Raw genomic sequence first — 13,744 nt, 5'->3', positions numbered from 1 at the left:
AATTATTATTTCACATATGTACACACATTTATAAGCACATAAGGTTTCAAATCCAGATACTGTGGTAATTTTCTGTGTTTGCTTATGAAAACTTGCTTTTGCTAAATGCAATGAGATGAAAAGAGAGAGAACTAGTTCAATTACAAAATAAACTGGTCTGCAATTTAGAAAGCCCTTGATAATTTCAAAACCTAGTACCTATGTTTCAAGGACATATCACTAACTACTGATGCAGAATGAAGCATTCTCATTGTGAGGAAAATTTCATGGTAAAAATAGCCTTTGAGTAAGTCACACAACATTAGCAGAATAATTAGTCTTAGACAATAAAATTAGACAATTTTCAAGGACAGTTCAGAATGATGTATTTTAGAGGCTGCTTTTTGTTCTCAAATCCAGTATGCAGACGTATAGTATGACCTGTAAGGTACAGCTTTTATTTCCTTTATATTGTAACTGAAATCATTTGTATGCTGAGCTGTTAGAAAGCTTAGGCAAATACATTATGTTATATTTATGATGAGAATCCTGAAGCTCATCATCCAACACCACAATCCAGAAGGTTACTATAATGCACTTTTAATACTGACATGCTCTCATATGCCCTTACTGTGATAAGACCACCCTGGCTATGTTGGCCAAGCCTGTTGTATTCCTTACCAAAACCAACACCAAAGCTCTCTGTGTTATTGTTAAAAATTTACTGCAGGGGTGTCACACAAACTGCATCCAAATCTGAAGGTTAAAGTACAGCTGACTTTGCTGGACTGCCAGGCACTTTAAACAGAAACATCACTTCAGGTGTTACAGATTATCCCATCTGGGAATAACAAAGAAGTAGCAGATGCTCTCCAGTACTTCAGAGAGGTATTCTAACTGAGGTCATTCACTGCAAAATTAGGTATTCTCTTGCACTGAAAGTTATGAAAAGGCCTCCCTACCTTCCTGAATCAGGACTTCAATAATGATGACAAATAACCACAACACAAAGGACATCAATCCTGCCTGCCAAGGACGTGCCAGAGTCTACTCTGGCCTCTCTGGGTTTCTCATATTTTTCCCTGAAAGAAATGATAATGCACAGGTACAGCATTTCTGTGAGTATCATCAAGAGGGATGAGTCTGTCTACCCTTAGGCTTTAATTTGGGTCAACTTGTAGAGACTATATGATGAGGAATTAGATGCAAAAAATGTCTTTGCCTCAAAACACTTCTGGTTTATTGGAAAGAATGTAGCCACTTTGCTGCAATACATTCCTTGTATCCTAGTACTCCACTGGAGAAGGTCAATGCCACATGTCCACTTTTTCCTGGAGTTTAGAAGCCATACCTTACACTCTGTGCCCCCACAGCGCCAAAGCCAGTGCAGCTATTCTCAGAGGTGTTCCCCAAAAGAACGTCCTATCGCAGTTTCCTACCAGGTACACAGTTGGGAAAGTGGCCTTGGTCACTTGCAAAAAGGACCGGCCAGTAATTTCCGATGGTCTGGGGATTCCTAGCTCCTGTGTCCCAGTAAAAGTGAGCTCCCAACATCTTCCCTGAAGACCTGGCTTAAGAAGAGAAGGTTCCAGCAGCATAAGGCTGTCTTTTCACTCCTTTAGCTCTGAACTGTGCTACATGCAAAGCTAGGAGCATCTGGGTCACAGATTTTATACCATGGCATGCCAAGGGCACTTGTTTGCTCTCAGTGGCACCGTGATGTAACCTGGCATGCAAAAATACATGCACTGTCACACTGGCCAGGGAAGTAACACGTACCACCCTTGGGTGAATCTGAAAGCCAATGCAACATTTGCCCCAAATTTGCACCAGCAAAACCCTATGCTCCTCACCAGAATTACTTTTAAATGTGTGTGGGACAGGGCAGGTAAAAAGGCAAACTGAAATTTATCAAAAAATTTTTTAGTTTATTAGGATCAAGGTTTCTACTCACACACTTAAACTGAAATGATCTGCAAGTCTGATATTTAACTTAAATGATTTTTATGCAGTGCAAATTAGTTACAGATTGGGGAGATAATGAATCAGTGTTTCGAGCTGTTGTGTCTGTCTTTTTCCTATTGAGCTGATGGGTACAGTTTTCACAGCCTTACAACCTACACTTTGATACGTCAGGCACTATTATGAGCCTGGACATTAGCTCATATTTTTTGGTTTTTATAACGCATAAAGCTTGCAAGGCTCTACTGCTACTACTAATAAGCAGCTTCATACAATAAAATGACAAAGCTGAAGTTAAAATTATGCCTTCTCTCAGAAATTATCAAGCATTATATATCATAATTCCTTCTAACAAGGAATAAGTTTAATTCAGCTGAATCATTAATACTTGTATAATGCTTTTCAAATCTTTTTTATATTAAATCTTTTAAATTTTACGTGATAAAACTATACGTTAAAAAGTAACTGAGAGAACACTTCTGGCTATAGAAAATGGTTTAGTTTTGAAAGCATATTGAGTATTTTATTGTGAATAGCATTAAGCTGGACTAATCTTTTACTTTTTAATATTACACAGCTCTATACAATTTCCAGGTTCTACAAAGACGTGCTGAGATATTTATTTTGGCTTTGGTGAACACTTCATGAATAAGCCATGCATTCAAATGCAACCAAAGTTCTGACATTAAATCAGATTTTGTTCCAAGAGAAGCTTGGAGCTTGCTTCCTCAACTGCATAAAAGTCTCTGCACTGCCACTGTCCTGGGAAAGATTTTCACCTGTTTTTGTACATCCTACAATCTGCTGGCTTCTCCAGTCATATGCAGGTGCTTGTGTAACCCAAGTGTAGTATACAGCTTTTTACACTGGAAAGAAAAAGGCCTGTGCAATTTCATTGTGGCTTCATTGTCTTTTGCAAGCATGGGGTTGTTCCCAGAGTCATGAGGAGCATGAGCTGCAAGAGAACATAGATAAAAAAGGCCAAAAGGAAATTATGGTTGTCGTGGTTTCCTTTTTGAAAGGTCTTATAGCTGAAGTTCCTAGTTCAGAACTGAAGAAATAAGGGTCCTGAGGTTGTATTTACTCGGAGTCAAAAGAAATTTAACTGGGAATTAGGGAAGAGCAGCACAGGGCTTGCAGCTGATGTTAAAAAATAGGGTGTCCATATTGAAGGCAGTCTTTCTGAGAATGAGGGGCACAGGAAAATACTTTTCAGAACCTCTGAGATTATGATGGTTTGGCTTTTGTCATTTTGGTTTCATTTCTTCATTTTTAACAGTAAATAGAATAGGATTAAAGCATGATAAAAAGGCAGTATTAACCAGGCACAGTGCCTCCATCCAATTCATGCATCATCCATGGCAGCACAGCTATCAAAAGATTCTTAGTTTCAAACCCAAACGGCTGTGGCACTGCTTTTTTTCTCAGGATGTGATGAAAAATTCATGAAAAGACTGCCTAGGTATCATCTTCTCACTTCTCTTTAGCCATCAAAAATGTAACTTTCATTTCTTTTCTTCACATGTATTTGCTTTCTTGTTGTATTTTCCCCTGATACATCATTCCATTCTGATTAGACTCTTTTCATGTTTTAGCTGCTATCAATTTCATCTCTCATAAGAAAGCTCCAAAGCAATTTCATTGTCTTCATAGCTTTATTCCCCACTCGTTTAGGAAAGCCCACATCACTGAGATGAGCATAAGGTGGTCACATTACACAGTCAGCAACAGGCTCTGCACTGCCAGGCACTCACTAAACAGACTTCCCCTTGACCACTTTCCATCCAGATGGGACAGTTCAACAGAGCTGACTGATGACCTTCAATATCAGCAGTTCCTCTGCACAGTGTTCAGTGTAACTAGCAGCCCATGTCTCTTCTTGACAAAAAGCGCTCCTAAAAATGTTTAAGCTACTTCTCATGTACTCCACTTGATTGCATTATCTACCATATATTCTGGGGGTTTTGAGCCTGGGATTGTTTAGTCTGGAGAGAAGGAAGCTTATCGCTCTCTACAACTATCTGAAAGGAGAATGGAGTGAGGAGGTAGCTGGTGTCTTCTCCCGAGTAATAAGTGATAGGACAAGAGGTAACGGCCTCAAGCTGCGCCAGGGCAGGTTTAGACTGGATATTAGGGAAAATTTCTTCACCAAAAGGGTAGTCAGGCATCGGCACAGGCTGCTCAGGGAAATGGTGGAATCACCGTCCCTGGAAGTGTTCAAAAACCATGTACATGAGGCCCTCAGGGACATGGTTTAGTTGACAGTCCTGCAGTGAAGGTTGGACTTCATGATCTTACAGGTCTTTTCCAACTTTATTGATTCTATGATTCAATGATATAGCCTTCTTCAGAACACAGGTGAATAATCTGCAATAAATGATTGTGAAGTATTTCGCTTCCAGTAGCTAAGATACTGTTGAGTTATTGTTTGGGAGATTTGGAAGGAGAGGGGACACTGGATCACATTTTCTTTTTTAAATGCTATGCAGCAGATGCAAGAGGTAAGAACAAATCACAGGATGTGGGAGATGATAAAACTGGTACTGCTGCTGAACGCTTTACACTACTAAAACCATGTTCTTGGCATATTGTCCAAAGCATGAAGTCCCAATTTTCAAGTGTGCCATTAAACACATGCTCATGGGAAGGCAAAAGAGAAGAATCTAGAGTTAATCTTTTTCTTTAGCAAGAAAGGCTAATAAATAATAACAGAAAAAAAACATTTTGGCTGTTTTACATTTTAAATGGTTGTACCATACTTAGATTTATATTTCATGTAATTGAAGACATAAAACCCCCCACAAACAATCAAATCCCCCAAAGCACAAAATATTTAGAAGATTCACTTTTAAAATGTTTAGAATCAGGTTCTGCCTAGAGATTATAAAGGCAAACTTAAATGCAGAAACATAAAGAATTAAAAGCGAAAATAAAACAAGCTGAATGACCAAAGTAAATGACTCCCCACAGGTTAGAAGCTTGCAAATGAAATACTAAATATTTCTAAATCACTGTAATTTTCTAGATGCAAAGGATTCTCCTGGTATTTTCATTTCAGAAGGTAAGTGTTCAGGTTGCTATGGTTAAGATGCAATTTCAGGTTGATGATTAGGTGGTTTGTTTGTGTACAAGGCAGGGGGCACTGGGAGTCATGTTTACCTTTGAAGTTACAATTTTTGTAGAGCATTTTGTTACAAAGAAAACAGCATTACTGTGATTGGAACAAAAAACGTGATTTTTTTTTTAAAGGTGATTTTTGTATTTTAACAACACAAACAGAAATAAATGTTCAGCCTATCCAGATGCATCAGAGAACTCATCACGCAAATTACTATCTGCCTGATAGCCATCTGTAAAATACTTGTAGTATGACTATCACATTCATTCCTGTAAGTGTACAGAAGGGTCTTCTCAGAAGAACGAAGGGAAACTGGGGAAAAATAGCATCATCCCAAAAGACAACAAGGTAGCAATAGGGAAACTAACAGTAAGGCCACAGTTTTCACAGCTACCTCACTTCCATCTTCTTTTCAGATTCATCCAACCCCCACTGGATGATGAATCAGCATTTAGATGCTAAAATGGTTATGTATTTCAACACTAAACCAAATCAATGCAACTGGTCAAAAAAGGTAGTCTATTAATATAAAAAACGTTTAAAGGCATATGATGGTCTCACTTTTTGAGGGGACTATGCTATATGCTACTTGCAATACAATAAACGTATCATTTTGAGATTGTCATTTACATGACTTATGTCGCAACATTCACATCCAGGTATTGATTATAACATGATGTTTATTATTTCATATTCCAGTATACTGCTTATTATTAAAAATAATAACAGTATATTATTAAAAAGAAAGACTTTCCTTATTAAACATGTGACATTAAAACGACATAACTCATTCTTTAAAATCTAACTTTTTCAGGCAATGAAAAATGTTCAAATTTTTTCTTTTTATATCAGCCCAGCACGAAACACTGGAGACTAGAAATTCCTTTATCATTTTTATCAGTGATTAATAAACATACTTGATTTTTTTGAAAGGAACTATGGACATACATTGTAGCTCGGCATTGAAGTTTTAGCCAGACTATGCTGGTTTACAAAACAGCATATTCTTAGAGATGTATTGAATGAAAAATAATAGTAGGAGAAAAAATATCTAGAGTTCTAGCTTGTAGGGTCATTGCATCCTGGATATGGCCAATCCAAATGTATATTATGATATGTGCAGCCTGGTATTACTTTGTTAGACCTTCACAGTGCATAAAAAATCAAGGTCTACTTAAAGTACAGTGAAACATGTTTATGTTAGACATTGGGCATATATCAAAACATCTCTCTCTGTTTTGAAGTCCGGTCTTTCCTTTGTTTAAGATTAGTCATTATTTCCCTATCTACATTCAGGATTTGTTTGTAAATGTTTAGGGAGATGAAATTATTTTTTTCCCATAGTGACAAATCCTCCAGCTTATCTTGAGATGTTGGTTATATTTGAAGGTCAAGATCCTGAATCTTTACTTTCAACTGAATACTCTCCTCAAAGTTGTAGCTTTTCATAAAGCAGCAGTGTACACAGAAGGAGTAGCACTTTGGTGCTACTTACAAAAAAATGGGTTTATAGAGTGTAATAACAGAATATAAATATTTTTACCAGAGGTCAAGGCTCATACTCTGCTTCCAAAAACTTTTAAACTTAATGGCTTAGACAAACATAAGAATAGCGTAGACCAGGCCTGGATACGGTGACTTTCCAACATTGCTTATGCATATGAACATGGAATTAATACATTCTCCTTCCTAAGATTCCAGCAATAGCTTTACAGAATTATGCATTTTACCAGCAAGTATGCCTAACCAAATCCTAGCAAAAACCACTTGTGTTTATGTAATTCCACTAAATGGTTGAAAGCCAGAGTATCTTTTTGCTATGTGCAGAAAATCATGACTGATACATGACGCTACAAATGGAGCGCTTTGTCTCTTATTCTTATTTAAAGCATATTGCTGTCTATGTGTGCAAGTATAGTGTAAATTAAATGCACAGAATTGTTAGCCCAAGTACAGTTACTTTCAATACACCCAGAAACAACTACTATTTTTCCCTTTTATCCAATCAATAAACATTCACCCTATCTGACAGAATTATCTCAAGAAGAAAAATCATGTTTGGTTTTTCAGGCTCAGCATTTCCAAACTGCAGCTCTTTGCTGAAAATGGCAGACAACAACTATGGTTTGTGAAGCAGGTGACAAGAGAGACCATGGGAACAAAACATAGAACAATTCCCATCACCAGCACCATCACTGTCTTGTCTAGGTACAAATACACAAACTAGTCCAGAGAAGAGAATTTTATCTAATCCACTGGCAATATTATGAAATGTAATTGTGCATTCAACTCCACCACTCAAACATCTTCACCCTTTATTCAGAACTGTGAGTTACATCTGTGCTGCATAAGTGTTTCATAGGCCTCAAACACTACAAGTCTCAGGTTTTACAGGAGGATGAAGCAGTCTCCACCAAAGCATTAGTTACACATATGCAGTGGTTACTGAGTACAGCAATTTTTTCCTATTTAGTTATGGGTCACCTCATTTCAGTTTAGAGACAGTTCACAATCTATTATCCACCATCTAAAATACCACGGATCAGGTTCTCTTAATGTAAAAAAATCCCAGACCGTGTAAACATGAGAGGGATAAACTGAATGTCAGTGGTTAAATTATTTATATAATGTTAAAGATGAACCGCAAATCTTTTTACATATTCCCCCAACTTCAGCAGCAGATGTTGAGCTGGAAGATAAAGTTGGGCACTCAGCACAAATGAAAGGCAAACCCTACTGGTTCTTAGGTCCCACAACATCCATTCTGTTAAACTTCCTGACACCAGTTCTTCAGTGATGCCCCACTATACATTAAAGTGTTATTATTACCTCAGCAATGACACCAACCTGAAGCATAAAAGTGACCTATAAAAACAGAGAGGTCATACAAATTACATCTTTTATAATTTAATAAAGGTGTATAAATATGCATCTTTATATATATATTTAAAATATACTTTTATATATTCATAATATGGAAGATATAAAAAATGATTTCTAAACTTGTCAAAATCTTTAATTCCAATGGGAAATATAAAGAGTATTTCAACTATATATTTATATAGCTGACATACCATGCCATCAGAAGATAAACTGACTATAACCATAATTTATTTCAGTTCTTGAAAGCATGATGGATATTCTCAAAATATTATTGCAAATATACCTACTTTCTAATGCACCTAAAATAATTGTATGTGTATAGTGATTCTTTATTAAGCTTGCAACAAATATAAGCATCATAGATGTGTATGTGCATTCTATGATTGCTTTTGAAATATGCATCATTAGAATTAAAAACTATCTTTAAAATATTATGCACCCCATGATAAGCAACCAGTGTGATTACTTGTCTAAGCAGGGCCTAAGTAAGGGAAAGGTACAGGATCATGCTCTTCATCTTCTAGTTTTGAGTTCATTTTCCACTTTTATGATCATGATCTGCCATAAGAATACATTTCTTTTAAAATAGGATCTTGATCATCCAATCCTCTCCCCAGAAATCATCTTAGAATTAATCACAGTTAAGAGACACTTTAAAGGCAATGTAGCTGTGAAATAACAATATTTGGTATTTAATTGACCCATGGAAATAAGACTTTGTTAAAGCTGATTCCATAAAAAGCTGGTTTCAAAAGACCATGGAAAGCAGATGGATTCTGGGAAAGAATTAAGTGTCTGCTGGTAGGGGGGTGATGGGTTGCTTCATTAATAAAATGTGAACAGCAGGAGGACAGTAATGAATAGGCACCCTAGAACTGGCATACCAAATTTATTCCATCAGACACACGCATTCACACGCTCTCAGAATGAAAAAAAACCAAACCCTCACCAACCCAACACAGCTTTACTATACTGATACGTTGAAGGAGTCTACAAAGAGATTCTTCTAATAGCAAAGTAAATGGTGACTGCATGATACCTTTGAAAGCAGTGGAAGGTCCTCTGAATGCTTGGCAACTTTCCCCAACAGGTGGTCTGGCTTTTATGTTGCGTTTCTTCTCAGGATTAGCTTTCCCAAAATTATCTCTCAGTACACTGGTATCCTGTGCAGTATAAAAGACACTGCTATTTTTCTCTGAGCATTCACGGCACTTGATGGAATGTGACAACATCACACAAGGAAAATATAGCAAATTTAGGTCCCAGTTCAATTCGGCAGTTACTTAGGTATCCAGCTTCAAAGACTGCACTGCTCTCCTCCCCTCTTTAGCAGAGAAACTGTCAGTCATGATTGAAGATCTCTAACTTGACTACATACTCAGCCTTAATGATGGTTGTATATGGCAGTTCTTTATTATGGATTATAATGACCAATAAAAGTTTTATTTCATTAGCCCTCACAACACATAAGACCTAGATATATGGATCATGTCATACACTTTTGGAAGGGAGTATAGAAATACTGAATAGCAAAGTATTCAGTATTTTAGCATTCAGTATATTAGCATTCAGTATATTAGCATTCAGCCATGACAAAATGCCCAAAGAGCTCTATAGAGAGAGACAAAAATACATAGGAGGGCTTCACTAAGCACTAGTGATGAGGGCTGCTACGAAATGAGTGATGTAGTTCCTTTTTAAGACACATTAAGGCACATATTTAGTACTCAATATTTACACAAAAAGTGTCACTTACATGAACCCTTTTCTTTGGTATACAGTTGCTTCTTGAAGGCCCACCATCTACTAAAGTGGTCAAACCCCATCCCCACAGTTTATGAGATCTCAGGGGTTCCTTTATCATTTATGTTGGCATGTTGTGGTCCAACCCAATCTTCTCTTCTTACAGAAGAATATGTTGTCATTGAGTACCAAGCATATTTCTGCTTCTTCTGCAGCGCTAATGGTAATGGTAAGCTGCTGTTTGCTAAAAGCTAGAAATGGCTAAGAGAGACACTAAACCACTAATTTTTACATTTGTCAATTCTTTATTGATATATTTTGCAGTTTTCATTCATCTCTGGTAATAAGTCTCTAAGAAATCATTACTTTGCGCTGTGAAAATCTAGATGTACACTATTCCTTGGAGTGTGGAAGTTGGTGCAGTAATAAAACATGTATTTTCTCTAGAAATATTGCCATTTCCAGAAGAAGCCCTAAAATAGGGAAAAAGTAGCCTGAAAAAGCACTGCTGCAATTTAATACAAAAGGGCGAAAAGCATTAAGAGTTAAAGCATTGAAAGGAAACTGGTCTTCAAAGTACAACTGAAATGGCATTTTTCCTCTATAAATTATTTGAAGCAGAATACCGCAAATCACCCAGTAATCTTCTTACGTGAAATTCACTGTAAGATTTTATAACCACTTTATTAAATTAGGCACCCTGTGCTCTTCTGCCCATCACAGAAGAGGCACAGTTAGAATATGGGAGATCAATGTGCCTTATTTATCTCAACCTTACTTTCTACAGTCCTTGCTCTCGCTGAGACAGGATGGACCCCGTTATGTATGGCAAAGAGCCAGGACGCCTGGCTGTGAAAGGGCAGAGCACCTCCAAAATAAAAATGCAGCCTATGTTTTTGGGTTTCCTTCTCCATTATCACAACATATCCAAATGCCCAACAACACCGTGGAAGCTGTCGCCTTTGTCCAGAGCCCTTTAGAAGTAATGAAGAAGGGAGCTAGCGGTGTATCCACACTCGCTGTCCTCTGTAGTGAAACTTGTGAGTTAGGGTGAACATTTATCAGGTGCAGTAACTGCCCTCTAGCTATACGGCTAATATAACCACAGCTACTAATGGCTTTAAAAGTATTTATTGCAACTCCTAACATTTGAATACTTTTAAAAAGCAAATGAGACTAAAAAATATATTGGCTGGATCTGAAAGGAAGTTTTTTTCACAGCATTAAGTAAGCAACACTCTTGAAAGCTCTTTAATAATTGCTGTGATTAAACAAGAGCTGTAATGCCAGAACTTGCTTGTGCACGCTCTTATACCAAAGATTTCCATTTCCGTGAGGTAGGAAAAGGCCTGAATTGTCTTTAAAAACATAACTTTATATTTTCTTCTCCACTCATTTGGCACATGAACAAACACAGCTAGATAAGCTTAGAACTGGGTTTGCTAAAAAATTAATCTCTTACATTCTAGAAAAAACATTGAGAAATAATTACTTGACAGTGCAAACGATTTAGATCAGCAAGGTTTAAATTAAAATACAAGAACATTCAATATACAAAAAGAACACAGTAATTTATAAAGGCAGAATAATTGCATTTAAGATATTTAAATAAAATTACACATTTTAGATGTACATATGTGAAATAATTTTAAAACTTCCATTTGGCATACATACTTATGTATGTGATATTATTGTAGTTTCAACTTTACGTGACGAGAAAGCACTAGTTTCCTTAGCTACACATAGTCCTTCAAATCAGAACTTTCGGAAGGCATTTATGGATCTAAAGTGTATGTATGTATGACTCTTTTGGGGAACCCACTGCAACAACTTGAAACATTGCCCATTGCCCCTAATCCTTTTGCTGATTTCCTTTGAGAAAAGTCTGGCTCCAGCTCCTCCACATGATGCCATTAGGTAGCTGGAGACAGAAATAAGATACCTCTTCATCTTCTCAAGGCTGAACAACCCTAACTCGTAGTGTCTCCTTATACAGCTCAAGCTGCAGTCTCCCACTATGTCAGTGTTTCAACACAAGCCTCACTGCAGTATACCCCTGTTTATGTTGTACTGGTGAGCCCAGCACTGGATGCAGTGCTGAGCAGAGGGGAAGGACCTTCTTCCTCTGCCTTCACCATACAGCCCAGAATGCCACTGGCCTTTTCTGCTCCAAAGGTTCACTGATGATTCCCCTTCAATTTGCTTTCCACAAGGACCCCCATGTTTTTTTCTGCCAAGCTGCAGCTGTTTGACCCTCCATCTGGTCTTCTGTAGCTGGGGTTGCTCATCCCATGTATAGCACTTAGCACTTGCCTCTGTACTCCACGAGGTTTCTGCTGGCCCTCTTTTTCATCTTGTTTGGGTACCTCTGAATAGCAGCCCTGCTTTCCATTGTACAGACTTCCCACAAACTGGTATCACCTGAAAATCTGCTGGGATACTCCATCCTGTTATCTAAGTCGTTAATAAAGACATGATGTACTCCTGGCCTCAGTATGAGTCCCTGAGACATGCCACTGATAACCAGTCACCAGGTGGACTTTGCAGCACTGATCACTGCTCTTTCAATGCCATGGTCTAGCCCATTTTTCACTTGTCTTGTCATCCATTTTGGCTGGAAGTTGCTTCATGTTATTAAAAATTTTGTTTAAGTTCAACAGTTGGCAAAGATTTTTTCCATTTTTAGTTATGAAGATTGCAAATTGACTCAAAAGAGCATTCCCAAATCTCCATATCCCCATTCCTGTGATAAAAATCCAAACAGCATGATGCACTGAAATCCCTAGGGATTACTCATGACTGACAGAAAGTCTTACAATAATAAGGTTCTTCAGGATCATTTGAAATAGATGCTACTATCTAAATATAAATGTACTATCATTATTTCAATGGGCAATCACTGAAGTAAACAGCAACATTTCTATCAATGTGAAGAGCTCCACTGCATACAGGTGCACATATATTTGCATGTATCTGGAGCACCATGCACTGGCACACTGCTGGATTCAATGAAAAGCCAGAAATGGAGTATTTTCAGTATGCAAATTTCATAAGTATTTCAAACGCTTCAAACTATGTTTTGTCTTAAGCAAATGTAAAGGCACTTTTGTTCTTGCTGCAGGGTGAAGAAATAAAATAAGCTACTTCTGAGTTACCCATATTCAAAGAAACAATCTGAGAAGGTCTTAAACTGGAAAACATCTTTCCATCTAGATATAGCTATTCTCAAAGCAGAAGTATGTTTATTAAAATCCTTGGGAATACCTGACAGTTGAATGTAAAAGTAAGCATGAATATTTTCAGGCTGAGATTTCTACAGGAATGCATTTTCTCTTAAAAAATAGATAAGAGAGAGGAAACAAAGTAGGTCTGTATCTGTCTGTTTTCCAAAGTAGTTGGAAAACTCAGAAACAGCAGCTTGTTACAGGTTGACTACTTACAGGTTATAGCTTCTTAGTATAAGTATTTCAAAGGCCAAACAGATGGGCATGCAGGAAACCAGCTCCTGTAAACAAATAAATAAATAGTCTTGTATAGTTAAAAGTTAGCAAAGGCAGAAAATCATCACAGATGTTTCCAAAACTGCTCCACTATAACCTCAATAAAATACTTGAATCCCAAGCACCTAGGTTGCAAGACCCGATATTACAAAGCCACTCCCGGCAGGGGCTGCTGCTGTTTTGATTTCCTTCACATAAGCACACTCAGTTTGACTTTGGGAATCCTCACTTTTACCCTAGCTTCTCTGTCTCTCAACACACCACTTTCTTTGCTGAACAATAACATCAGTGCAATATAAAATGATGAAAAGATTTGCAAGCTCAGCTGATTCTGTCTACAAAGACAAGGCGGCAACATCCAAGCAGGGAACTCAATGCCATATGGAGAGAAGAGCATCACTGAATGTGTTCACTTGCATCAATGCCACTGCAAAACATATGCAATATTGTTTATACTGTGAAGGCATGGAGAAACATCCTTTTTACACCCCTGGGCAAAGCATCTGAATCACTACAGAAGATAAGAGTTAGTATAAAAAAAAAAAAAAATCATGCTGAG

At 37.4% G+C, this 13,744-nt stretch overlaps 1 long non-coding RNA gene across 1 annotated transcript in view; it reads right to left on the bottom strand.

Annotated features, from left to right (window-relative positions):
• The window catches only part of LOC115610726, a 193,182-nt gene extending 179,990 nt beyond the window's left edge, over nt 1-13,192 (bottom strand). The window contains exon 1 of the long non-coding RNA XR_003992323.1: nt 13,126-13,192. This is a non-coding gene — a long non-coding RNA (uncharacterized LOC115610726). The remainder of the gene's footprint in view (nt 1-13,125) is intronic.
• Nucleotides 13,193-13,744: the final 552 nt, after the last annotated feature.

Source organism: Strigops habroptila, chromosome 7 (genome assembly GCF_004027225.2).
Source record: "Strigops habroptila isolate Jane chromosome 7, bStrHab1.2.pri, whole genome shotgun sequence".
Classification (NCBI taxonomy): Eukaryota; Metazoa; Chordata; class Aves; order Psittaciformes; family Psittacidae; genus Strigops; species Strigops habroptila.
This window is presented reverse-complemented; position numbering and strand designations above follow the sequence as displayed.